The sequence below is a fragment of the Cavia porcellus genome, unplaced genomic scaffold (assembly GCF_034190915.1).
Source record: "Cavia porcellus strain 051 isolate PalLab524CR breed Dunkin Hartley unplaced genomic scaffold, mCavPor4.1 scaffold_29, whole genome shotgun sequence".
NCBI classification, from domain to species: Eukaryota; Metazoa; Chordata; class Mammalia; order Rodentia; family Caviidae; genus Cavia; species Cavia porcellus.
The window spans coordinates 28,237,488-28,263,149 of NW_026947512.1; the positions used below are offsets into that span (position 1 = coordinate 28,237,488).

The 25,662-nt window shown below is 33.3% G+C and overlaps 1 long non-coding RNA gene across 1 annotated transcript in view; it reads right to left on the reverse strand.

The window, feature by feature from the left end:
* Positions 1-1,188: 1,188 nt before the first annotated feature.
* LOC134473949 (uncharacterized) overlaps positions 1,189-25,662 on the reverse strand; it is a 53,951-nt gene continuing 29,477 nt past the window's right edge. The window contains exons 2-3 of the long non-coding RNA XR_010044454.1: positions 6,110-6,249; positions 1,189-1,225 (exon numbers count right to left, since the gene is read on the reverse strand). This is a non-coding gene — a long non-coding RNA (uncharacterized LOC134473949). The remainder of the gene's footprint in view (positions 1,226-6,109; positions 6,250-25,662) is intronic.

Here is a 25,662-nt window from a genome sequence, read left to right on the forward strand (position 1 = left end):
CAGTCGTGAGTTCGATCCCTGGTACCGATAAAAATGAAAAAGATAAAAAAAAAAAAAAGTGAAGTATGTAGTAATCTGGATTTCTACAGGATCCACTGTGATTTCATCCTTTTCATTCCTAATTCCATGGATTTGAGTCTTTTTTTTTTTACCTTCTTTCTTAAGATTAGCTAAAGGTTTGCCAATTTTATATAATCTTTCAAAGAACAAATTTTTTGATTACTGTAATACTTTTTAGCCTTGATTTCATTAATTTCTTCTTTAATCTTTATAATTTCCCCTTGTATGAGCTTTGGCTTTGATCTGCTTGTCTTTTTCTAGAAGCTTAGGCTCAACATTAAGGTGTTTATTTGAGTTTGCTCTGTTTTCTTGATATACTCATATCATTGCTATACATTTCTCTTGTAGGACTGCTTTTGTTTTATCCCATAAGTCCTAGTTTGTTACACTGGCATTATCATTTAATTGTAGAAACTATCTAATTTCTACTTTAATTTCATTTGCAACCCTTTGGTTGTACAGTAGGGTGTTATTTAAATTCCAAACGTTAATGAAATTCTTGTAGTTTCGTTTGCCATTGATTTCCAATTTCATTGCACTATAGTCTGATAATATGCATAAGATAATTTCAGTTCCTTTATATTTACTAAGCATGTTCAACAAGCTAATATGTGGTCTATTCTGGAGAACCCGTGTGTACCTGAGAAGAATGTGTATTCTTATGTTGTGGGGTAGAGGACTGTAAACATTTACTAAATCCATTTAGTCAAAGTTTGTTTCAGTTTTAATATTTCATTGTTGTTTTTTTTTGTCTTGTTGATCTGTTTGTTGGTGACAGTGGGGTACTGAATTGCTCCCATATAATTTTATCAATATTTATTTGATTTTTCAGGTCTCTTAATATTTGTTTTATTTAGCTGGAGGCACTGGTATCTCTTGCATGTGTATTTATGATTGTTATGTTTATTTTGCATATCCCTGACTTTTTTACTTTCTTGGATCATAGTTTTGTCTTATTGTGGTTCATTTTCTACATTTTATTTGATGGTTTCCTTTCATTTGCAATTTTTCTCAATGAGTTTCTTTTTTTATATTTTAAGGAGGATAAAACAGAATGAAACCAATTAAGATAAACTAGTGTAAAAGATACAGGACTTTAAAATGTTACAAAATCAACAATAGTTACCATAATGTCTTTTGATGTCTTCAAAATAGCTGCAGATAACTGTAAAAATCAAACAGAACAGAATAGAGTAGAAACAATTAAAACAAAACAATGAATGCAATAAAGGACTTTAAAACAAGCCTATAGTAAATGCAAATTGCTATAATAATACTGCTATCTTTGAAATAACTGCTCCTGCCATTGGATTTGACATAAACAAAACAAAAGAGAATAAAACCCAACACAACACAACAATGGAAACAATATAGGATTTCAAAACAAGACCATAGGAATCAACAATAACTGCAATCCTCAGAAAGAGACTCCTGCTAGATGTCACATTTGTACCACTATCCTCTGCACCTATGATCAGACCACTGGCCATAAATTTACAGTGTTAGTGAAATTCCAAAGCACCTCAGGCATCCAATTGCTTTTCACCTCCATAGCTATCATCACAGCTTGTGTTTCTCCAGATAGGTCTGTCCCTTAAGGTGGAAAGTAGGGGTTGGTATTTCTGCTTGGGAGTTCATGTGCTGGGAGGGGATGGGGTCTGTCTGTTCCAGTCCAGCGGTGGCACATGCATAGCCCTGGTTCTCAGGTTTGGCTTGCTTGCTTGTGTAGCATTGTTCTATCTACCCTCAGGCCACAATAGCACTGACTCATCAGGAGAGGGTGAGGTGTGCCTGTTCCAGTCTGATGGTGGCCCGTACTTCCCATGGGCTTCTTTATAGTCAAGTTATGTATGGACATTTTATTCTAACATGGTCACAAGTATTAATCCTAGCTTATATATTTTTGGTTAGTAATTTAATCCAGAAAACAATTGCCTCAAAATTCTGTCTTAAATGTAAATATAATTAATAGGAAGATCAAATTTTCAGTTAATTTTTAGTATTATAAGTAATGTAAATTATTGTTTGAAATTATGTCCATGTGCTACAATTTTCTAAATATATTTACTTGAAAATAGAAATTATGTGACATGACATATACTTAATAAAATACAAAGCAAACACATATGAATTATTCAGCACTACTTTCTGAACCTCCCAAATAATGTGAGACTTGTTTAACATTGATTCTTGACATTTACAGTGCCAATATATAATTTTTACATTTCACTGCACTTAAGGCAAATATAAAAGGAAACAGAAAAGTAGTGTCAATGTATGAAACATGTAAAACTATAACTCTCTAAATGTAAGAAAATTCATATTCATGGTTAAAAACAGTTAATAAAAAGCAGTCCTGATCACTCAGGTTCTCACTAATTTAAAATAAGACAAAGATGTCACTAAATGAAAGAACAAAATAAAAGATACTTAATGTGTGTTTTAGTGCAAGTATAAGTAGGGGATTTTTCCTACAAACATCTTATAAAATGGTGCCCAAACTATAGATTCATGTTAACTTTCACATTAGTTCAGACAGAGTAAGAAATACAGAGTGTACCAAATGCAGAAATATTGATGAGTACATATAAAGTTATGTAAATTCATGGAAATTCTTTAGAGAATAATAAAAATGGACCAATAAAAATTTTAAAGAAATTTATTTTCATACTAACAAATCCAAGATATAGATAATATTCTTTGATTATTTATCACACATGATATTCTATTAATTGTAACAAGTTTTGCTTTCCATCTGGGGTCATTTTTGTTATTAGATTTGTTAATTTAGTGTTGGGAGCTGTTGAAATTGGAACTTGAACACAAATAAAGGCCTGCAGCACAGCCAGGGCATGGCTGACCTGAGAACAAAGAAAGGGCAAGGTAAGGTCTCAGCTGAGGATACCTGGTTCCAAACCCAATTAATGCAATAGGGATTGTACCTTGAGGCATTTCACTCCTGTAGTGAATGACAATCTAATTTAACATAAAAATAGTTCTAAATTAACATAATCTGTTACTTGGAAAAGTCCTTGAAGCACTCCCAAAATCCTGCTCAGTTTCCTGTTTTCCATTCTAACGCCTTCCTTGGTTTGAAAAACTAAATAGATAGAAGCTGCCCAGAGACATTCTTTGTCTCAGCCTCCAGAGTCAAGATCTCTACAAGAATTTTGATCCTGCTGGAGCCTTAAAGTCCTATCACTGATCTCATTTATTTTAAGCCTTTGCCATATACTTATTTGGGAGATTGGGGATGTAGGCCACAACCTCAATATTTTAGCACTTGTTTTTGCCATATTTATTGTCATATGTATATGACAATATATTCCTTGACCCCCTCAAATTCTTATGCAATGATCCTAATATTTAGCAACAAAATATATTTGTTCTACCAGTTTTAAGTGAATATGGTACTTACACTATCTGTTTTGATATACACATACAAATTTCACAACACAGTCTTTAATTTGAAACATTTTTATGTAGAATATAAGCATTTTAAGAAAAATAAAAATAATTTTATAAAATTGTATAACTAAGGCTAAAGAAGACTGAGAATGCACTTTAATGTCAAAAGTAATATTAAAGTCAGAAAAAAGCATTCAAGAAAAACCAGTTGGTGTGATAGCTCGAACCCCAGAATAAAATCCAAGGAAGTAAGAAATTAAAATTTAGGGAGCAAAGGCTTTATTTTAGGCCAGGTCTGGTGACACAGCCTCCAGGAGCCAATATGGAGACTGCGTTCCTAACAGCTAAAGGGTTGGGTTTTTAAAGCCGAAAAAAACCACAGGAATGTCGCGAACTTTGACACAGTTTGATAGCATCTGGGCTTCTTGATATCTCCTGTAATTTCCTTGTGGTTAAATGTTTTTTAAGGAACAGCACATTTTATTACAGATAGGCTGAAAGGGGTGGTGGGGATTATAAGAAACTGAAACTAAAACTTTTACGGGAAATGGAGACTTAACCTAAAAAGAATGGGGAGGGATGGGGGATTTACAAGGAGCTGAAAATTAAGTCTTTACTGGAAATGGAATTTCAATCTCTGTTGAAACAGCACATACAGAATAGGAAGGAGGTGCATTGGCTAGAACTAGGCTACAACATTGGCAGATTATGCAAACCTTCCCATTTCTAAACATAAACCTGATATAAATCTGTTTTTTGTAGATAATTTTTTTTTTCTTTTTGGAAACTATAACACATTTTTATTGCCTCTATTTCTATTTTATATTTGTGTTTTATCCATTTTTTCTCTTTCTATTTCCATTCTGGCCTCCTTTTTAATATGAAGATTTTCATCTTCCTCTAGTTTCACATAGATATTCCCTTTTCCTACATTTGAGAGCTTCTAAAATCCCAGCTCTGTTACAGCTACTATGTATTTGTCTAAATAGTTCTCTTTTATCTTTTCTGTCTCTCTTTCTCTTACTTGCTCTCTCTTTTTATTCTTGCAATAGAATATGAAAGGGTTTTGGCCCAGACAAGACACTGTAGCCAGGAAAACCTCAACCGGAAGCAGGAAGCACCATCTCCCTTGCCCCTAGGAAATTACCTGTGATGCCATCTTCCTGCCCCTGGAAATTTACATATGGCACCAAACCTAGGACCAATGGGCTACCTGTGCATCCCTAATGCCCGCCTTAGGTTCCACCCCAAACCGAGACTATTTACAGGCCCCCACGCCACGTGTCTGCCAGAGAGATCGCCGGACGCCAGCGGTGGGGATGCCAGTCATCTCTCTCCGTGTTCTCAGAATAAAGGCCGCTTTTTATTTTATATTTCTCATCTTTTGTTAATATTTTTCATCTTTTGGAAATAACCCTAGCAGAATACTTCTGTGTCAGTTTCCTTGTTATAAGATATTCCTGTATATGTATGCATCCTGCAATTCGTCATTTATCTGTTTAATATTTTAAAAATATATTTTAAAACTTTCAATTTTTTATTATTTACTTACACTTTTACGCTTCTTTGGTGTAGCAAATGCACATATTTATCTTCTTGAGTAAAGACATGCTTTTAAAAATTAGTCATTTTACATCCATTTTAGAATCTTTTAATAACTCATGTCAAATGCCATTGCTGAAAATATCAGCCTTATTGAGAAAAAGTCATAGGCATGTTGTTTGCTTGTACAGGTCATTTTTGGTTTTTGTATAAAACTCATGACCAAATGAAAAGTCATTTCCTGTATTTAAAAGTCCTTAACACCATTGCTAATCACTTCTATATTCTCTGATACACAAAGAAATTCTGTAAGATATGACACCTTTATTTGATGGTGCTTTAGAGAGAAAAGAATAATAGTCAATCCTCAGGAGTCATTGCTGACTATTCCACATCAATATGTTGTATCTATTTTGATGCTGACCTATGGATGTACGCATGAGCTATTATTGCCATTTTGGAAGAGAAAGAAAAACGTGATGATTATTCCAAGCTGTTAACAGGAATTAGAGGTCAATGTAAGCAACCAAAAATGTTCAGTATTTTGCATTTTGCACTTTCAGCTATATATATACATATATATTTGTGTGTGTGTGTTGATGTACATTTAGATTGTTTCTATTTTTTCTCTGTTTTCTTTTAAACTAAATATTCACTTTGCATGAGAGTCATACTTGGGCATATGTCTTATAATATGAATGAGACAATGATGAGGCAATGCTTAACATAATTGGAAAGTGCTTTAGAATAATCCAAGATTACTACAAATTTGCTATTTATTAGGCATTTATTGAGAAAGAATTCTCTTTGTTTTGGGGAAATGATAGAATATTTATAATAATGTCCATCAATAGTGTAACAAATATTACAAAATATATATTCACCAATATTAAAAGCTTTGTTTTCATGAAATATTAAGGGAGAAAAATAGATTAAAATAAAATATGTATGGTTCAATAGTGGTTTTCAAATATAAGTTCCTATAGATAGAAATTTGGAACTGATCTACTAATTTTATTAGCTCATTAGTGAATAAATGGTTTCAATCTTCATAGAAGTAGGATACTAAAATTCATTGATACACAATGCAAAAACAAACCTTTATATGATCACTTGGATTCTTCCAAAATAAGTGATTCTTTCTGAAATGAATGTAGGAAAAAGAGAGCTGCTACAATGGATTTTGTTGGCAGAATAGCCTAATGATTGTTAGGTTAGGTGACCATTCCTGAAGATGTCCTAGAAAAGAAAATATATAGAAAAATTAGAAAGGCATAGGGCTTCTACGAATGCTTTAACAGAATCTTGTATTTCTTATAAGAAATATATACCTAAACTAAAGATATGAAATATGATCATTAAGGTAGCACAATTGTAATGTATTTTAAAATATACTTCAGTCTTTCATTTATTTATTTGAATGGGAATATTACAACACTAACAATAGAGTACTAACATTTGCAAATTCCAGTTAAACTGAGTTTATCTCACAAGCTTTTCCTGCACTCTAGCGCCTTTGTTGGCAGACTTGAAATGAATCTTGCCCAAAGTTTCTTGACTTTATCTTACAAGTTCTCTGCAAGGTTATTCTGACTATTTTAGGAAAAACTGACTCTTGTTTCTCACACATTCATAGTTAGAAAAAGATTCTACAGGAACACAAAGTATCTAATAGAAATCCTGAGCCTGAAGAAGAAAGTATATATATATATATATATATATATATATATATATATATATATATATTGAAGTGAATTTTTAATATGATTTAAGGTAAGGTGATACATTATTCCCACTATATGGGAGCCAAAAAGGCATTTGATCTCACTCCAAGTCCTACTCTAAGCAGGGCTGCTGTTATTTCTGAAGGACTAATGAGGTACAGGAAGAGAAACAATCTGTGCAATTATACAATGTTCTAGGCATTATAAAATTTGTCTCATAATGTAAGTTTTACTGACTCTCATTTTCATGCTCTTTGAACACTTTACAAACCAAGGTGTTATTTTCAGTGCAAAGAGAATTCTACTTTTTTTAATGTTGGAAATTGTGTGTGTGTGTGTGTGTGTGTGTGTGTGTGTGTGTGTGTGTGTGTGTTTTAAATAAGATTGTAGCTACTGCACCGAAATAGTTATATAAACAGTATCTGTAGTCTTCTCCCTGTACATTCCCATCTCTGAGGCATAAGGAAGTTTCTTTTGTAATCTACAATCAGTTAGTCATTTATATTACACAATGGAAAAGGAAAGGTTGTATATACATGTACAAATTTGAAGGAACAGGAAAACCTATTGGAATCTTAGCAACATTCAATTTTCCTATTAATGTCACATCCTTTACACTGTAAGGATCCTTCAGTTTTTAGGAGTCCCTCCCCCATAAACAAACACTACCACATGCATCACAACAGACACTCAGTTTAGAATGGTTTTGCTCATGCTTCAGGATAAAATCTGTTCTCATTTTCTTTTTTTTTTTTTTTTTTTTTTTTTTTTTTTTTTGTCTTTTTTCCTTTTTATTGGTACCAGGGATTGAACTCACGACTGCCTGCTTTCAAGGCAGGCACTTATGCCGCTGAGCTAAATCTCCAGCCCCCTCATTTTCCATGAAATATTTTCTCTTACTGTTTTGATTTGCATCCTATTCTTCTTTAGATCTCAGTGTCACCTTAGATCACCTTTATAATCAATATATTTAATTTGTATATGAAATCCCTTCCCTCCATCTCAGACTGCTTTGGTCCATTATGAAATTTGACTTTCCTATAGAATAGGAAATTTTTTCTATAAATTTATAGAAAGAAGTATACTTATCACTCATTATATTTATCAATGACCAAATCATCTACATTAATCTAGAAAATTTCAATTAAGAATTGAAATTTCTTCTCTTCGTTTTTCCTTAATGTCCCAAATACAGTACAAAAATAAGAATTAACTTAAGATTATATTATGAAAATCATCTTAAATGAGAATTCTCACATTGTTTCCATGTTTATTCATATCATATATAGATAGAAAGCTTTTATGTTGAAAATCTATTGTATCTGCCACTTGAAAGTTGACAAACAATAATATAAAAATATTTACTCTTTTTAGTGTCTAGTTTTAAATATATTAAAAGTATTTACTTTATTTAAAAATTCATCTTTTAGAAAGAAATGTATTCAATACTTACCAGAGGGTTATTTTTTTACATATGTTATCAATCTTGCCTCTTGTAACTATTTTTTTGTCATGGTGGTTGAGTAGTATGTGAACATTTCTTCCTGGAGTATGGAACCCAGAGAAGATGTAGGTAACATGAAAAACTTTTTTAAATTAAAAGACAAGATAAAAAGCACATCTGGTAGACAATGGTAGCCAAAAGCAAGAAAAAGAGAATGATATAATAAAAAGTAAAAACACCACCTGCTCAGGATATCTCCCTTCTTTTCCCCAGTAGTAGTTCTAAAGTACATTAAGTAATTTGACATTAAATTATATAGTATGTATGCTAGACAGATGTGATATCCTGCTGTATGATAAAGTTTCATTAAAAATTCTCTGTATAAAATTTCCTGGTATATAAAAGTTTAGTATATACCTTACAAACAGTAATAAATAAATACCTTAAGTCTCACTGAAATTATGGATATGTACATAATTAACATACTTTTTATAATCATCTGTATTTACAGTTTTATTATTCTATTATTTATATATTTAACTTATAATATCCCATGTAATTATAATATATTTGATGAAATTAGAATTCAGAAAACATTTCCTTAGCATCTTATACAGCATGAGCTGAGTTTCTGACTGAGAACAAATACTGTGTACACTTTCATACAGAGTTTATGGCTGCAATGACTATCTCTGGACACATGAATCATAAGCCACAAAAACAAGAGAACATGTGGTGGATTTGTATACTTTCTCTAGAGAGCTCATTCAAAAGTTTTTCAAACTTAATCATAAATTTGACAGAATTTACTCATACAGTTTTCCTAAGAAATAAAAATTAGAACTTTAGACTGGAAAGGAAAATTGCAGGATAAATTCTGGGTGTATTCATTCAAATATACCAACCTTTATTCCTACAGCACTTTACATTTTGCAAAGCAATCAACATTCATCATCTTAGTCCTCAATCCTACCACATGATTAGGTGGAATTTAGTTCATCTGAAAGAGTAATAAACATGATTGCAGCATTAGATGTTTCCTCAGGCTGAGTTTACATGTGTGTTATGAGAATAATACACGAGTGACTCTTGAAGTGTAAACAAGGACTTGTCATGAAGGAGGATGGTAAAGAATGTACTGAAAAGAGATGCAATTGTTGTAGACAAGAAATATTTAATAAACATGAGCTTAAAGTTCATTTGCTTAGCATTTTGGAAGCCGTGATTTATATCTACAATATATGCACAGCTACTGTGCAAGTGTGGATGGAAACTAGACTGAATATATTAAAAACAAAAAATAGTAGGTCTTTTTGATTAATATGAGAAAGATAAAGCCTGTTAGAATTATTGATACATTTTTATTGTTGATATTTGTCTAATTACAAATGTGATCTAGAAAACAATTATTCTATTTAATTTTTAGCTGTTTCACTTTGACTCCTAGTAATATTTAAAACATTTGAAATTCAATAAAATGTACATATATACTATTTTTAACATATTAAACAGGTTCTTAGTATAATTTTAAAGTACATCTAATTTAAAAAGACCTTCCAGTCTACTTTTTAACCATCATTAAAGAAGCAAGGCACAATATTTCATCTTTCTTCCTTAGTCTAGAGGACAATTTCTCAGAGATGACAATAAAAGACATATGAATGAATTTGTCACCAAGCAAGATAACAGTGTGTTTGAGTTCCTCTAAACAGATATTAAATATTTCAGAAGCCACACAGGTATTGTTCTGTAAATAACATCAAAGCATAAGTTAAGAGTAAATACGTAGATATGAAATAATTGGGAATTAATACAATAAAGTATGCTAATGATGCTGCATTTTACTTTTATAATTGTTATTTTTATTATTTTTGCATTACTGAGGATTGTCCCCATGGATTTTGGAACAAGCTGTGTCCCCAGCCTTTTTAAAATTACTAATATTGGGATGAAAATTTGTTAATTTGCCCAGTCTGGGCTCAAACTTGCCATATTCCTACTTCAACCACTCAGAGTGGCCCAATCATGTGAAATATTGTAATTTTAGTATGGTGGTTTCCTTCAAAAATCCTTCTCCCTCCAAAATTTATTCTAGTACTTCTAATAACAGTGGAGGAAAGAAATAAAAAAAAAAACAGTGAAACACAGAATCAGATAATAGTTCTATCTCTAATGAACAAAGAACAAAATTCCTCACCAAGATAGTGGCAAACAAAATCAAACAAATTATCAAAAAGGTCATACATCATGACGGAGGAGATTTTATTGCACAAATGATCCAACAGACACAAATCAATAAATGCAGAAAATCACATAAACAGAAATAGGCACAAAAATTTCATGATATCAATAGAAGAAAAAAATTTGACATAATTTAGTATACATTCATAATAAAACATCTGAATAAAATGGATATCAAAGGGCTTTATCTCCATCTGATTAAATTTTATGACAAAGCAATGGCAAACACTTGATTTTCTAAAGTGAATAAACTTGATCCATGTAGCTTTACTCAAATGGGTTGCAGACAAATTGCATCCTATTTTGAGAGCCTTTTGTTGTTTTGAAGTAATGCTCCAAGTCTTTTGAAATTTGAGATAGGAGAACATGTACCAGAACATGAGAAGGCCCAAACCATTCCTCTTCAAGAAATTACTGCTAATGTCTAAAAGAAAAAAAAAATCCCAAAATTTATTTGTTGTCCCACGATTCCAGTTTGGCTTTGAATGTAGTTACAGTATCTGCCAATGTGAACACACTTATGAGTCACCCCTCACATGAAAACTTGAGTTTAATAAACAGGTTCATTAGGTCAAAAGAACAAGTGTTCAGAACGATTCTGTATCAGTGAATTACACTACCGATGGAGACTGTTTTGCCAAGATTCATTTCTAGTCTGGCTCTCATAACTCGGAAAACTCCGGCTAGTGATTGTCATGGTTCGATAACTAGTGGTCAACTTAACACCAGCTGGATTATATCAGCATGTATTGAGAGAAGATGCTCCATCTGAGGAGGGTTGCCACGATAAATAGGTGGAGAAAAAGAGAGGTGTGGAGAGGGATGGAGGTGTTATGGAGGCATTGTTGGTTCTCCTACAGAAGCTTGGGTCTTCACATCAAGCATTGCTTCCTGGCTCCGGAGGGGAAGACATGTGCTGCCTGGTCTCCAGGGTGAATTCCTCACGCTGCTTCCTGGCAGGTACTCGACTGTGCTTGTTGCCGGAGGAGCTCGGGGCCTCCATGTTGCTGAGGACAGCTGTGGTTCCTTTCAGGACAGCCTCGCTCTTTGTTGTGAGTGTGACTTCTCAGCTCCAGTGTAGAACCCTCATCCCACTAGCACAGCTCCTTCATCCTGCTGGCATAAACTTTCTGGCTTCCACCGCTGACCCTTGGGTCTTCCCGGCACGAATCCGTAAAAGCGACTGGCATGAGTCCTTCTTGTGGGCTCTGGACTTCCAGTTGGACTCGTGGAGGCATTGTTCTGAGCTCTGGGTTTTTATCTGGACTCATGTGAGATATTGCCATGGGGTTTAGGCTCTTGACTTAAATAATATATGTCGTTGGTGTTGTGGAGAGATTTCCTGCATTCTCCTGTGTTAACTTTCAGTGACCATTATAAACATATTATAAACTCCATGTCCTGACCTGAATTGTTCTCTGTGTAATAATCCCGGACTACAACAGAAATTGGTACCAGAGGAGTGGGGTCATTGCTGCTATTTGCCTGGTCATGTGACTTGAGAGCCTTAGAAACTAATTTGAAAATATTTGAGATACTGGCCAAAGAGACAGCCCCTGTGTGCTGTATTATTTTGGAGACTCTGGTCGGAACCTGGAAGATCGGAGTACTGATGGAAATGCTGCCAATTAAGATGAAGCTTGGGAGGCTTCTGTTGAGAAAGACTGCAATGTCTGCTGGAGTCCAGGTAGTATATTCTGCTTTAGATGAAAGTTGGTCTTCTTGTTTGTATTTACAGATATTACCTGAGTGGCAGAAGAATTTCAGTGCAGTCTACTTTTGGGATGGTAGCATGGTCATTTTAGAGAACTTTCGACCAGATGTATTTTGAAATTTAGAGCAAAGGGCCAGTAGAGTAATTTAAAACACTTGGCCAAGAAGAAGGCTCCATTGGAACTGTGGGTTGTAAAGATGAAACAGAGAACATGGTTGTTTAGAAGAATAGGATAATGGAAAAATCAAGAGTACATTTGAATTGCAGGAGATTCTTATATTTGAGTCTTGCCATGCCATGTTAAAGTTAACGGGAAGCAAGGACTGTGATTGTAATTGTTCTTTTAGTGTGATTTTAATGTTTTATATGTTTGTAACCCAGTTGATTTGTCAAAGTACTGTGTTTTAATGTTGAACGTTGGTCACCCTTTTCAATGTTTTGGTTTTGATGCAGGAATTAAGTGTAAAAAGAATTCTGTATATATGTAATTGTTTTATTAATGTAACAAATCTGCCACTAAGGATTATAGTTTAAGGTAATGAGTGTGGTTATTAAGTTGACCAGGGGTGGATTGTTATGGTTCAATAACTAGTGGTCAACTTAACACCAGCTGGATTACATCAGCATGCATTGAGAGAAGGTGCTCCACCTGAGAAGGGTTGCCAGGATAAATAGGTGGAGAAAAGAGGTGTGGAGAGGGATTGAGGCATTATGGAGGCATTGTTAGTTCTCCTACAAGTTGCTGTCTGAGATGTTGGTTCTCCTGGAGAAGCTTGACTCTTCACATTGAGCATTGCTTCCTGGCTCCGGAGGGGAAGACATGTGCTGCCTGGTCTCCAGGGTGAACTCCTCACGCTGCTTTCTGGCACGTTCCCAACTGTACTTGTCATTGGATGAGCTCGGGGCCTCCGTGTCGCCGAGGACAGCTGTAGTGCCTTTCAGGACAGCCCTGGTCTTTTTTGTGAGTGTGACTTCTCAGCTCCAGTGTAGAACCCTCATCCCACTAGCACAGCTCCTTCATCCTGCTGACATAGACTTTCTGGCTTCCACCACTGACCCTTGGGTCTTCCCAGCACGAATCTGTAAAAGAGACTGGTGTGAGTCCTTCTTGTGGGCTCTGGACTTCCAGTTGGACTCGTGGAGGCGTTGTTCTGAGCTCTGGGTTTTTATCTGGACTCATTTGGGACATTGCCATGGGGTTTGGACTCTTGACTAAATAATCTATGTCGTTGGTGTTGTGGATAGATTTCCTGCATTCTCCTGTGTTAATTTCCGGTGACCATTATAAAAATATTATAAACTCCATGTCCTGACCTGAATTGTTCTCTGTGTACAACCCCAGACTACAACAGTGATCCACCTTTAGAATGCCTTCTCATTTCTCTGTGAAAGAGAAGATAGATATATATCTATATCTTGTCAAAGTTGCATGAACAAACATGAGTTAAAGTCATGTATTTCAATGTGGCAGATAATGTTAATGACAGCCTAAAAAATCATTAAGTTCAGGCAACATTTTTTAGCTTGTGATCCTTTATATATGAATGACACAGTGTGTTCCCTCATATCCTGAAGTCATCTCTTTGACTTGAATATTGAAACCAGGAAGTTACATGGTCATGGCTGTTGGTCTTTTTACATACAAAGATGCATAGAAAATGACCAGTTATGTTTTATTTATATGAAATCACTCAAAAATTCCATAAATTCTACACTTGCCATGTGGGTTGACAACAAAATGCATATAGCATACCCTCAAGCAGAAGACCCTTTATATCTGCAAGACACAATATAGTATATGTTCCTATTAGAGTCTAATGTTACCATGACGGGAGGCAGAAGTCAGGTGGCAATGCAAGAAACAGAGAGAGTGGCTTTAAATACAGAAAAATCTTTGATCCCTTCCTGCTGTGTCACATCGTTCCTCAGAGATCATGAATCAGTTGAATTTTGTGGTCTGCATATTGGGAAATATTGTTAGAGAGGCAAGCAGAAAATTTTGTATGTATTAGCTATGTATCTCTATGTAAAAAATCTAAATTTAGCTATGTATCTCTATGTAAAAAATCTATATCTAGCTATTTTTTATTTAAAAGTTTGATTACTTGATTCCTATTCTTAATCAGTCTTTCCATTTTGATAATGTTTTATCTAAGCTTCTAAATTCATTTTAATTTTGAATTATAATAGTTTTTCTTTATCTTCTATCATGAGAATTTAGCTCAATTTAAAGCATTTAACTAGTGTGAATAAGACTAGGTTTGAGAAAAATAAAAAAACCAGAGAGACAGAGAGGGAAAGAGATAGCAAACCATGATTCCACTTTTTGTTTGTATAGCAATGTTTTTAACAGTGAAGAGCATGTTTTTAACAGTGAAGAGCATGAAGAACAAGCACAAGAATTTTTTTTTTAAACTGATATCCAAGAAGCTCTGAATCTCAGCATCAGGTTTCTCAGTAAATCACTCTTTGACCGTTCACCGTTGTTTCCCTGGTGATGGCTCCCAAACATGTTTGTTTGTTTGACGCAAACCACACAGGGATTTACCTGCTGAAAACTTCCACTTGTTAAATGCAGTGTTGACTAATCCACTGAGATTATTGTTTATAGAACAAGTGAGGTCAAAGAGATCACTATAGAATGTGTTCTTAAAATAATTTTTATGGCTTTTTAAGGATTTTGTTAATGTTTTAATATGATTCCTAAAAACTAACAATTTTGCTATATGATGAAAATAATTAGCAACACTAAATATTTAGGAATAGTTATATTGTATTTTTATTTGGAGTTCAGCAATATATACATCAAAATGATATTTGATCTTTTAAATAAATTCTGTCCATTTTCATAATTTCAAAATTTTACATCATTGTCTAGTGAAACAGTTTTTGATGAAGAAAATGGTTGACTGGCTACCTGAACATACTACGATATTTTATAGCAAAAATAAACTTTAGCATGTTTCAAAAAAAAGGTATACAATAAAGAAAACTAGAAACAACAAGAATACTAAAAAATATATTTACTATCAATCTTCTGAAAAGAGAGATTCACATTTTATTCACTCACTGGATAATATTTATGCTTTAAGTCAAGGTATACTCATATGATGCTTAACTATACAAATATAAAGTAAATCATAAGCATCATGTATGAAATATTTAAACAATAGAAATACACAGTTCATTATGTTCCAATAAAAATGAAAAAAAATAAATATGACTAATTATTCACATTAGTCTCTATATTGGGTGCAAAGATGTTGCGCTTAATTAAATGCTTTCTTCTCCTATTGGTTCATCTCCTTAGTCCTCCAGCTGTCACTTTAAATGGCTATTTCTCTTTATTTGGTGAAGAATTTTTGGTGGCCCTAACAGCATTATGTTTGATTGTCTTCTACACAAGGAAGTAGAAGAAATGGCCCAGGAAATCTGTGGATGACAGCTACACACTTATTTAAACTTTTGGGGCTGGGGATTTAGCTCAGTGGCATAAGCGCCTGCCTTGCAAGCAGGCAGTCGTGAGTTCGATCCCTGGTAAACCGATAAAAACGAAAAAGACCAAAAAAAAAATCTTATACACACACTTATTTAAACTTTTATATATGTAGCAGGGTCTGTTATTCTAAGCAGTACAGAAATCCACACCATCTTCTGTTGGTTTCAGAGTCACAATCCCCAAAAATCCAGCAGATAGTCTCAGTATTGAGCTATCTAAATCTTTCATGTAATTAATTGAAATTTAAAAATATAATTCCTTCCTAATCAATTCCCTAAATTTCATCCAAGAGATTTATGGACGCTATGCATTCACTCAGTTCTTAATGTTGGAAACTATAGAATTAAATTTTGCTTGCTCTAAATGCTCTGTATTTTGCAACTATAATATATAAGAGACTAGTAAGAGACCGAAAACCTTCTACCATTTTTAAACTGTAATTCAAAGCCCGAAACCAGTTTTTTCATATCTGCAAGTCAGGTTATAAAGACAAAAGTGATGAGATGCCATCAAATCTTGTGGCTTTCATACTGTTTTTATGTAAGTATATATTGTGCTCTGCCCAAGTGATGACTTCAACAAACACTTTACTGAGGCATATATGAAAATTTATCAGTAGATTTTCAATTCCATGGCTAAAAAAAAAAAAAAAAAAAAAAACTGCATTTAGGTTTCACTGGCAATAAAACTCATGCCTCCCAAAATTATTGGGAAAGATTAACAAAAATTGTTAATCTAACATTTTGATTTTCTAGTATATGGAACCACTTTTGGAGCTACATTAAACTCCATTAATAGTTTTACAGAGAAAACAAAAATAATCATAGATATTTTCAGAAAAGGAAAATAGTGTTACAATATTTATACTATTCTTGGAAGTTCTGGAAGAGTGAAGTCACTAGATTGTTCTGTGGTTCTTGACGTGTTGTTATTATGGTTTTGTTGTTGTTATTGTGATTTGCCTTAGACAACCACATATGTGCTGCTAGCAGTCATGTCATAAAATATTTGAAAATTGTGTATGATTATTGAAACTACCCAGAAGAGTCATAGGGTTTATTGAGCTCAATATGTCCTTCCATGTATAGTTACAGGTGTCACAAGATGCATAGGAAACTATACCTTTGAAATGCAAGATAAAAACCAAAGTACAGGAGTATCACTATAAGTCCATTGTCCTTTGAGTGTGAGGGACTGAATAGAAAGTGACACATGAAATATGATAGCATGTTTCATATTTTTATTCAAATTTTAAATGATTAAATGTGACTATCACCTTAGTTAACCTTAGAAATGTTATAAAAATTAGCAAATATTATCCTGTACTCTAATTCCTTGCAGTCACACATAGCTAAGTGATTAGAATTAAATACATGTAGTGAATTGATGATTAAGATACCAATACTGGGGCCGGGGTTTAGCTCAGTGGGATAAGTGCCTACTTGGCAAATACAAGATCGTGAGCTCGATCCCCAATACCAAAAAAATAAAAAATAAAAAATAAAAAGATACCAATACTAAATATAAAGTTTAATTCAATTAAAATACCTCAAGTTTCATTAAGAATCACATTCTCTATTTATTTATTCTAATGGTCTACTCTAGATTCTAACAAATGATTGGAGTTTGACATTATGCTATCAGGAATTTGTAATTCACTTGCACTCCATTTCTTCATTTCGCTTTGTTGTAAACTCCTTTTAAAAATATTTGCTTTCTCTTTATGTTAAATGCACACAAATGATTTTAATGTTCATATACAGTTTTGTCATCCTTTCTTGTTTCAAGTTTTTACTTCAGGAAGATAGAGAACTTTTAAACATACAACAGTTTTGTATAAGGATTCAGTTTGCTCGGAACAGATCCATCAGTATTAGGTTTAGTGAGATAAAACACAGTCAAAAAATGGAAAAGAAGTGTTGTACTGAAGAAGAGATTGAGAAAGAGCAAATGGGGAAAAAAGCCATGTCAATGGGTCTCATTCCACGGTTAAGGATGGCTTCTCCATGAGTTTAAATGCTCTGCTGATTAATGTGTAAGAGAACAGTCACTGACTTTTTGAGAAAATATTTTAATTATTTTAATTGATACATCAGAATTCTATATATTTTGCAAGTAAAATATGTTTGAACAAGGTGTATTGTTCAATGATCAATTTTGGGTGTCTATCACTTAAGTATCAAGTGAGCATATTCAAAATCCTTTATTTGTTTTTTGAGTATGCAATGCAATATTTTTATCGCACAGTATAATAAAAAATAAAAAGTTCTTCCTCCTAACTGAAATATTGTATCAATTAGCTATTTTCTCCTATTTTCCTTCCTCATGTAGTCAATTTTCTATGATCTACTTTCTACTTCTATAAGATCAGTGCCTTTTGATTTCACAAATGAGTGAGTTCAACTAGTGTTTTTCTTTCTGCACCTGCATCATTTTACTAAATTACATGTTCTCCAGTTCCATCCACGCTGCCACAAATGTCAGGACCTTATTATTTTTATGGCTAAAGAAAATTTGGTATCTACCTAATCTATATATATATCTTAGCCAGCTGTTAATCTTTCAAATGTAAAAAAACAGATGAGAGAAATATGGTTCAGTCACAGTGAACTCTGTGAGTTGCAGTACAAAATTAAAAGCAAAATGTTGGGAAGTTCATAGGTACATGCTATCAAGGAAATAAGACTAGAAGACATTTCAACCATAAATAATGTTACAAAATGATGATGCTACATTATACGACAAGTCTGGAGAAACATGTATTTGGGGGAGGGATTTACTGGAAGTTTTATTTCTCATTTTCTTCTAAACAAGATAGATACTAGCTACAATTATCCTGTCTTCCCTTTATCTTGACCCTTCTTTTGATTCACAATGAATCTTTTTCAGAAGTGTCATTCATGGGGTTATCACAATCATTTTATATAATGTAGCAATTACTTTAAATCTCTTGCTATGTGTTTTATCTCACTGTTCTTGCAAATAATTCAATCATTTTATATTGCATACTTGTTCAATTATTTTTGTCTACCCATAATTCCTTGAAAGACGTATCTGAATGCTTTTTCACTGTCAGATCTAGGCTACAAGAGCAAGTGTGCACAGTGGGGAACAGTGCCTTAGCTCTCGGCACGCAATTACTAACTGTGTCTTGAAGCACAGGTAGCATCAAACATAAGGGATGATGACTAGACGGCACCTTGCACTGCAACCACCCAGGTGGCTGCATGGTGTCTCCGACCTAGAGTAACTTTTGTGATCGCCAGCAAAGGATAAAACTGATTTGCTATTCTGAATGCATGTGATTTTTCCCTTTCCTGCTGCTATGGAAATATCATAACTCACAAGAAAACTGGTGAGAAAAGTGCCAAAAATCCTTTCATTGGCATTGTTTTTAATTTTCTCTCTCTGAAAACAGAAAGTGACTATTATCAGGTACAAAGCAAAGCTTTGGGATTAGTTCCTCTAAGTGTACATTTTCAGTATCTTCCTTTAAAGGTTTCCTGGGGGTGTGAATAGGCAATGAACACCTTACAAACTCTTTTCCACAGCCAACAGACTAGTGCTTTTCTGCTGTAAGTAGAAAATAGGTTCGTTTAAGTGTGTTGCTAGAAAAATACGCCTCAGTAATATTCAATGCCTACTAAATGATTGACTGCTTTACACAAGAAACACTATAATACAATTTCCTGATATATATGTGTGTGTATATATATATATATATATATATATATAATTTAAGTCTATGTTATTTTGATATATGCATACACACATACATTCATGCACACATACATATAGTGTAATCTAACTATTTTTATATAGAAAGATTTAATCAATTTAGCATTACTCCCAAGAAATATGTACTGGAAAAATTTTCCCTGCATTTTATCAAAGGATTTTTTATGAATCATTCTTCATTGGTATAACTGAAGGAGAGACTATAAACAAAATAGTTTTTTCCTATCATATATATGTATATATTCAGTTGATGTTATAGTACTATTCTTACAAGTTATTGTAGCTTACAGTTTTTTTTCTTCTTTTGGCTACAGCTTCATCAGTAGTTGTGCTTTATTGAAAAAGCTAACACTTCCAATTTTGAATGTTAAATTTAAATGATACAAAGCAGCTGGAAATACATATGCAAAAAAATTTAGTGCAGAAACATATCTTATTCCTCTCACAGAAAATTAATTCAAATGCATTGTGGGCTTAACCTCAGTGGTAACACATGCTTGAATCCAAGCACTCTCAGGGGCTGAGGTAGAAGGATTGGAAGTTTGAGCTCAGCCAGAACAGTTTTATCAACTTAGTGACATTACATGTCAAAATAAAATGATAAGAAAAGAAAGCAGGAAAGAAGGAGGGAAACAAGGAAGGAAGGAAGGAAGGAAGGGTTGAGGTTGTAGTGCTTTATCATAGCCCTGGATTCACTCTTCAATCCCATAAAAAATAAAATGCAGTATTACAGACCTAAATATGAAAAAGGGAACTGTAGGCCTCCAAAGAAAAATACATGGGTGAGTTCAGAAGTGGTGGTGACTATTTAGGTACATCAATCAAAAGTTATGACTTGTGATAATAACTGGTAAGCCGAACTTTATTAAAATTCTGCTTTCTGAAAAACAATGTCAATACAACAAAAGTCAAGTCACAGATGCAGAGAAGAAAAATATTCAAAGAATACAATTGATAAAATGTTGTCAAATTATACAAAGTTCTTCTAAAACACAATAAAATAGTTGTGGTGGTATATGCCTGAAATTTCAGCAATGTGGGTGTCTGAGCAAGAGGACTATAAATTTCAGTTATTTTAGACAATTTGTCTCCTTAATAAGACCTCATGTGTACCATCCCTGGCAAAAAAAATGCTAAGAATGTAACAGTATAAGTGCAAAGGCCCTAAATATTCAAACTTCAAATTCCAGTACAAACAAACAACAACAAGAAAACAAAACAATATAAAAAAGCAATAAAGAGACAGCACTATGCACATAGGTAAACTAGCCAAAACTGAGAACACTGACATTAAATATTAGTGAGGATGACGAACAACAGAAACTCATCTATTGCTGGGTGAAGATCCAAAGTGTTCCAATTGCTTTGCTATACAACTTAAAAAGAAAATATTCTTACCATTCAATCCAAAAAAATGTTTCTTAATATTTACTAAAGGAACTGAAAATTAAGTCCATACAAAATCTGCACATGAATGTTCATAGCATCTTGATAATTGATAACTACCAAACTTGCTGGCAAACAAGATGTCATTCATTAGATGAGGACATATATAAAATATGGGACATATTAGAGACTCGAATATTATTTGCTCAAATCATTAAGAAACAAAAAGACATGAAAGAACATTAAAACACATACAAATATGGAAAAAAGTCAGCTTGACAATTCTACTTTCTGGAGAATTTCAAGTACAGGACATTCTAGGAAAGGCAAAACTAAGCATTCTATAAAAATATTAATTATATTCCAGGGACTAAAAGGAGAAAAGAGACAAAAGACACAGAACAGAGAATTTTTGTGGAAACAAAACTCTCTGTATGACACTAAAATGCAACATACTATTTTTATGTATTTCTCATAACCTGTGAATACTTACAGAAGCTATAAACTTGGTGAAATGCCACTATGTTAATGTAGGTTTATCATTTGTAATAAATCTAATAAATATGGCAAATGATGCTAGTACTTCTGTGATTTCAGAACATTAAGGAGTGTTCATTAGGAATCAGTTTTGTTATGAATATAAAAATTTCCTAACAAGTACAGAAAAAACTCATGTGATTGCTAATGATTGTTTGTTCATATTAAGTCAAATGTATCTTAGCATTAAATATGTATATGCTCTGCATTTAACTAGAAGGAGGTTGGATCCACCTTTCTTTCTCTTACTTAGTAAGAATTAGTTTTAATACATATTTTGTATCTTTAAATCCATCCATATGCCACCATGATTTGATTTTTGAATAATTTGTGCTATAAATAAAAAATAGCATGACAGTTGTTCGATGAAGTTTTTAAAAATTTCCTTTGACATATAGGTACATGTATCCATATGTATAATTATGCAGTGTGCACTGTGGTATAAACTGATTTCCATATATGGTTGATACGAAATTTTAATATTATTATTGTGTGTTATAAAGATGTGTTTCTTCATGACAAATATCTTTGGCACTGATGTTAAACGATAATGCAACTATAAATTTAAAATGTCCAAAAAGAATTAGTTATGTAAAAATTAAGCTAGTTTATCTTACTAAAAATCATAAATTAGCACTTTAAAATGAAAATATAAACATAAATTCTTATGTCAAATTGTGCAAAGAAACAAAACAGTCTTTTTAGATTATATTGCAATTAATTATCAACATTTTAATTAAATTTAAGTGAATTGTCAGACCATTTAATATCAATAACAACCGACAAGATGCTTTTTAATAAACCTTTCTTTTTAAATTTTCCATTTAGTTTTTTGTTTTATTAGTACATGTTTGCAGTACATATGATTATATTCACTAGCAAATTGGTACATGTACACAACACATTTCAATTCTCTCTTTTTCCCCTCCCACTTCCTCCTTTGTTTTTTTAGCATCAGATTCATTTACCTATTTTTAAAAACCTTATTAAGGTAATTATTACATTAAAAAAATCAAATTAGTAGGCCAAAACACACATATACATGGAGGATAATTTTATGAACTCAAGGTATACTTTTAGATACAGTGTCCCTAACATGTTATTGTTTTCATTCTTTCTGCCTGTCATATAGATAGATAGATAAGCATAATACATAGACATATAGAAGTAGATATACATATGGATTTTTATATAAGAGAAATCATATATTTAAATTTGTAAATCTGAGGTACTGAGCTAGTACTGCATTTAATATTATGGTCTCCAGGTGTGTCCATTTTCCTACAAAAGATTAAAATTTACCCTTATTTATCGCACAGTACTACTTCACTGTTCATAAAAACCACATTGTTTATCCATTCATCTGTATACGGGCTGTTTTCAAGATTTAAATACTATGAATTATGGTTCTGTAAACATAAGTATGCATACGTCACTGTAATATGATGCTTTGATTCTTTGGGAAAGATAATCTATAAGAGGAATAGCTGGGTCAAATATAATTTCTATTTTCATTTTTTGAGGCATTTCCATATCTATTATGATAGTAGCAGTATCAGTTTTAGAGTCCCATTAACAGTATAGAAGGATATCTTTCTCCCTCCAGTCCTACCAGTGTCTGTTATTGGTTGCTTTCTTGATGGTAGCTATTCTTTCTGGAGTGAAATGGAAACTCAGTGTTTTAATCTGCATTTCTCAAATGGCCAGTGATGTAGGAAATTTTTTCATGTCTTTACTGGCCTGTTATATTCTTCATCTAAAAGGTATCTATACATTTCAAATGCCCATTTTTAATTGGGTCTTTAAATTTGGATGCTGTAATTTTTTGAGCTTTTTATAGATTCTAGATATTAGTCCTTTACCTGAAGAGGAACAGGCAGAAGTTTTTCTCATTCTGCAGGTTGTCTTTATTCTGTTGGTGTTTTCTTTTGTTGTGTAGAATCTTGTACATTTGATGTGATCTCATTTGTTGATTCTTGCTATTTGTGAGGCACTCGAGGTTTAACTCAGAAAGTCTTTGCCTATACCTGTGTTTTTAAAAGTTTTACCTATCTTGTCTTCCAGGACATTGAATGTTTTTGTTCTAATGTTGAGGTCTATGATCCATTTTGATTTCAGTTTAGTGCATGATGAGTGATATGAGACTGAGTTCAACCTTTGGCATGTGCAAAGTCAGTTTTCCCCACACCACTTGTTGAAAAGTCCTTCTTTGCTCCAGCAAAGTAGGGGATATATTCCTATTTTCTGATAATCTCTTCAGCAAGTTTAGAAAGTATGGAAAGTATCAACATTCACAAAAGAATTTGCTGCATTGCTCAAAGTGTTGTCAGATACCAATTCTCCTGATGCCAAGGTTTTGACTTAAGTTCTCTCCATTTTATGACACTATTTAAGAAATTTAAAGACATAACTTTTTGTACCTATTCTAGTATCCAAACTTTTTTTTTTGTCTTTTTCCTTTTTATTGGTACTGGGGATTGAACTCACAACTGCTGCTTCTAAGGCAGGTGCTTATGCCGCTGAGCTAAATCCCCAGCCCCATGGATATTTTCTCTTGCTTTCCATCATCTCCTCCCTTTCTTTTTTCTTCCTTTCTCCCTTCCCTCCTTCCTTCCTTCCTTCCTTGCTTCCTTCCTTCCTTCCATGTATGTATATGTGTGTGTGTGTAATTTAACTCAATTCAACATTATTGGTTGTGAGAAAACAACTTAGTAGCAGTTTGACTCTGCATTTGGGAGGATTTTTTCACATACGTTCTACAAGACAAGATATAAAATTTTATCTTAGAAGTTTGGGCAAGCTGACATCTATAAAGTTTTTCAAACAGTAACTGCATTGTGTATAATGTAAATATGCCATTTCACTTTGACAAGGAGTCATTCTTAAATGCATTCACTATGTTGAATATGTTCCTTCTTTGTACCCCTCAAACACACTATGAGTGTTCTTGTACCAAGAGATTTTCTATTCTATTTTTGGATGGTGGGCCTTTAACAATCTACATTTAACTTCATTGATGTCACTCAAATTGAATTCTTGAGAAAGGGAATTTTGTTTTATTTTAAAATTATCATTATTTCATTATTTTTAGTCTGACAAGTCTATTCCATTCTATTTATATTTTTTCAATTTTTATACACAAAGTCTGCAAAAATTGCACACACCAGGAAAAGAAGTGCTTGTACAAATGTTTTAACCCCAAATTTAGGCTTGGGCAAGTTGCAGCCTCCCCAGAGTGAGAACCACCCAGAGTCGCCTGAGATCCACGCCGCATTGGAACTTAGGGCACTGGGAAACCAAGCAACCCATTCACTTGGCTAGTAAGCATCCATGGCTTGGGCAAGTAAGTGGTGGTTGCCGGAGGGAGAGAACCAGCCAGCATCTCCCAAGATCCATGCCATGTTGGAACGTAGGGTCTGGAAAACAAAAGCAAACCTCTTCCCTCACTAGTAAGTGGCAATGGCTCGAGAAAATGGTACCTGCCCCAGAGAAAGAACCAGCCAGTGTCTCCTGAGATCTGTGCCATGTCGAAACTTAGGGTACTGGGAAACCAAGCAACACACTTGCTTTCCTGGTAAGCAGCCATGAGCCTAATGGCATGCTGGCTGAGAATCAAGCATCCTATTCCCACCCTCCTCACCATTAGCAAATGGGCGCCAGAAGTCTGAGTACCTCTTGGGAGATTGACTGTATACAATATAGCAAATAGGGGGGATTTCCTTCTACCACCTTTTTGAAGGCAAATATTGTTAACACTGTTTAGCTTTGTTCTGATTAATTGTATTGCTCTATTTAATATTCTGTTTTGATAAGTTCTATAATGTTCTGTATTTGTTTTGATTTTGCTATACCTGATTGATAGAACTGTATTGAAGATAACGAGATACACTATGGTACCTGTTAGTGTTAACCTGGTAACCTGCTGTTAGGTTTTGTACCCATTTCACTGCACTGTGTCAATTGGCTTTGTTCTGTCTTGTTCTGTTGTATTTTACTGTCTTCAAGATAATAAAAAATTAAAAAATACTAAGTCTATTGAAACATCATGAGATCAAGGATTAATACAAGTAACTTTCTTTTTTTTTAATTTTTAAAAAAATTTATTTAAGGAGAAAAGAAAAAAAAAGTGAAAGGGTACAAGTTATACAGATTTACAGAAGAAAAAAATGAACAGTAGGAAATCACTAGTTAATGGATTACAAATTGCCATCTTAAAAATAATTGTTCAAGTCACAAAATTAAAGCTTGTAGAGTGGACATTCCAACAATGATACTGCAAACAGTTCTGTTCAATGATCCAATAAAACTCTGTGATATCATTTTCTATCTTATACACTTAAATATACATGCAGTTTTATAGTTTAGAGCA